Source organism: Schistocerca piceifrons, unplaced genomic scaffold (assembly GCF_021461385.2).
Source record: "Schistocerca piceifrons isolate TAMUIC-IGC-003096 unplaced genomic scaffold, iqSchPice1.1 HiC_scaffold_578, whole genome shotgun sequence".
Taxonomy (NCBI): Eukaryota; Metazoa; Arthropoda; class Insecta; order Orthoptera; family Acrididae; genus Schistocerca; species Schistocerca piceifrons.
The window spans coordinates 92,501-95,000 of record NW_025728819.1 but is presented as its reverse complement, the minus strand read 5'-3'; the positions used below and the strand labels follow the sequence as shown (position 1 = coordinate 95,000).

The following is a 2,500-nucleotide window of genomic DNA, read 5'->3' as shown; positions in this document are numbered from 1 at the left end:
TAATAAAAGCGTCCCTTCCATCTCTGGTCGGGACTCTGTTTGCATGTATTAGCTCTAGAATTACCACAGTTATCCAAGTAACGTGGGTACGATCTAAGGAACCATAACTGATTTAATGAGCCATTCGCGGTTTCACCTTAATGCGGCTTGTACTGAGACATGCATGGCTTAATCTTTGAGACAAGCATATGACTACTGGCAGGATCAACCAGGGAGCTGCGTCAACTAGAGCTGAGCAGCCGGCCGCCCGGGAGTGTGTCCCGGGGGCCCGCGCGAACACGCAAGCGTCCGCTCAATCATTCTGCAAACAGGAGGAGGCTGAGCTCCCCTGCACAATACACCTCGAAACCCTCTCAGGTCCCGGCGGCGCGCAGCGCCGTCCCAAGTACTTGGTCGGGTTCGAGAGAGGCGCAATCGCCCGGAGTTAGGCGAGTAGACGCTTTCGGTGCGACCACCCGTGCTCCCAACTGAGCTTGCCGCTGCCGACAGAGGCCCGGGAGCGTGCTGTCGTGGCATTGCCGGCGGGAGACAACACGCGCCACCTACGGTGACCGGCAGCTCCAACGCCAGCGCCACAGAAGGACAAAAGCCCCACTTGGGTGCCGAAGCGAACTCTCCCAGCACAGCGCACGCGCCAACACATCCGCACAGCTGCGATACAAACCACCAGCGAGAACCGCTGGGGCGACCGAGCAGCAGACGGCGTCGCGGCGCCGAGCGCCGGGCGGCAGCGCATCCTCAACGCACACAGTCCTCAATCGGACCAGCACACTGAAGATGTCCACCGCGCTTCGCACCGGGCCCGCGAGGACCTACTTTGGCCGCACGGCGCCGCGCGCAGGGTGCGCCGGCGCGCAGCTGCGACGCCTGCCGCGTCCGTCGGCCGGCGCGCCTGCCACTGGCCGCCCCCACCAGCCGGCTGTAGCGCGTGCGCCCACGCACCGCGCGGCCAGCACGCCGGGAGGCGCCCCCTCACCGGCCGGGGACGGTCCCACCCAGCCACCGCCGCGTATCGCTTCACACCCAGATGCCGTTCAGTTTCGTCGGCATGGTGGGTATCGCTGGAACAACCGGTTAGTACCTCAACCTATCGTCGCCATCACCGATTCACCCCTAGCGAGAACAACCGCACCACAACAGGTTACCATTTGTTCATTTGCGTAACTTCACCAGAAAACGCAGGCGTCCATCGCCATTTGCAACTTCCACGATTATTGCATGCCTGTGTCAGGTGTCACGCCACACTACGTCTGCCCACATACACGCAACAAAATGTGCACGCCTAGACAATACGTGGAAGGTGGCCCCCGTACGTATGCGATGTCCATTGCTCGAACGACTGTCAACCGGCCTCTGTAGCATGTCGCAGATATGGAACGCGGTGCACCATGCCATCACGGTGTGTGAGGAGAGACGACTAGGTCCGAATACATCAACAGACAGCTCATGCTGATCGCCATCCACGGCGTCCGTTCCTCCCACACGTCTCTATGGCGTACCACACTGCAATCCAGCTCTCATAGGGAGACGACACGTAGCTGCGTGCACAATATTTGCACTGTATGGTCCGCCGTTTTTGGGCGCAGTCGTTGTACGGTCACACATGTGCCACGATGTATCATTCAGTACATAAGGACGAATGTGCAGTACAGATTGTGGTTTACGCGTACGACATTAGCGGACAGTTGACACAGGCCGCACCACAACGTAGCCTGAGTACGTCGCATGCGGAGGGCATTGAACATGCAAAGTTCTCACCAACCAGCTTGCGAAGGCAGGGGGCAAGGTGGGGACGTGGGGAGGGGCGGCATGTACGTCCTGCTGCCATCCACATTACAGTGTACAGCAGGAGCATGTGGAAAGTGAGCAAGACTTGCAAGGTGTTTAACATGAAGCGATACACAGGGGAGCGGGGAGTGCGAGTAGCGAACTATATTGCGAGGGTTGCGGGTGGGCAACACTACACTAATTGAACGAGTCGTATAACAATTACAGAGCAGGTTTAGGCGACAACGTGGGTTACGTTAGGCGACAACGTGGGTTAGGTTAAGGCACGACGTGGGTTAGGTTAAGGCACGACATGGGTTAGGTTAAGGCACGACATGGGTTAGGTTAAGGCACAACATGGGTTAGGTTAAGGCACAACATGGGTTAGGTTAAGGCACAACATGGGTTAGGTTAAGGCACAACATGGGTTAGGTTAAGGCACAACATGGGTTAGGTTAAGGCACAACATGGGTTAGGTTAAGGCACAACATGGGTTAGGTTAAGGCACAACATGGGTTAGGTTAAGGCACAACATGGGTTAGGTTAAGGCACAACATGGGTTAGGTTAAGGCACAACATGGGTTAGGTTAAGGCACAACATGGGTTAGGTTAAGGCACAACATGGGTTAGGTTAAGGCACAACATAGGTTAGGTTAAGGCACAACATAGGTTAGGTTAAGGCACAACATAGGTTAGGTTAAGGCACAACATGGGTTAGGTTAAGGCACAACAT

At 56.6% G+C, this 2,500-nt stretch overlaps 1 non-coding gene across 1 annotated transcript in view; it reads right to left on the bottom strand.

The window, feature by feature from the left end:
• LOC124761271 overlaps positions 1-215 on the bottom strand; it is a 1,909-nt gene extending 1,694 nt beyond the window's left edge. Inside the window, exon 1 of the ribosomal RNA XR_007012417.1 lies at positions 1-215. This exon is cut by the window's left edge and continues 1,694 nt beyond it. This is a non-coding gene — a ribosomal RNA (small subunit ribosomal RNA).
• Between the last annotated feature and the right edge of the window lie 2,285 nt (positions 216-2,500).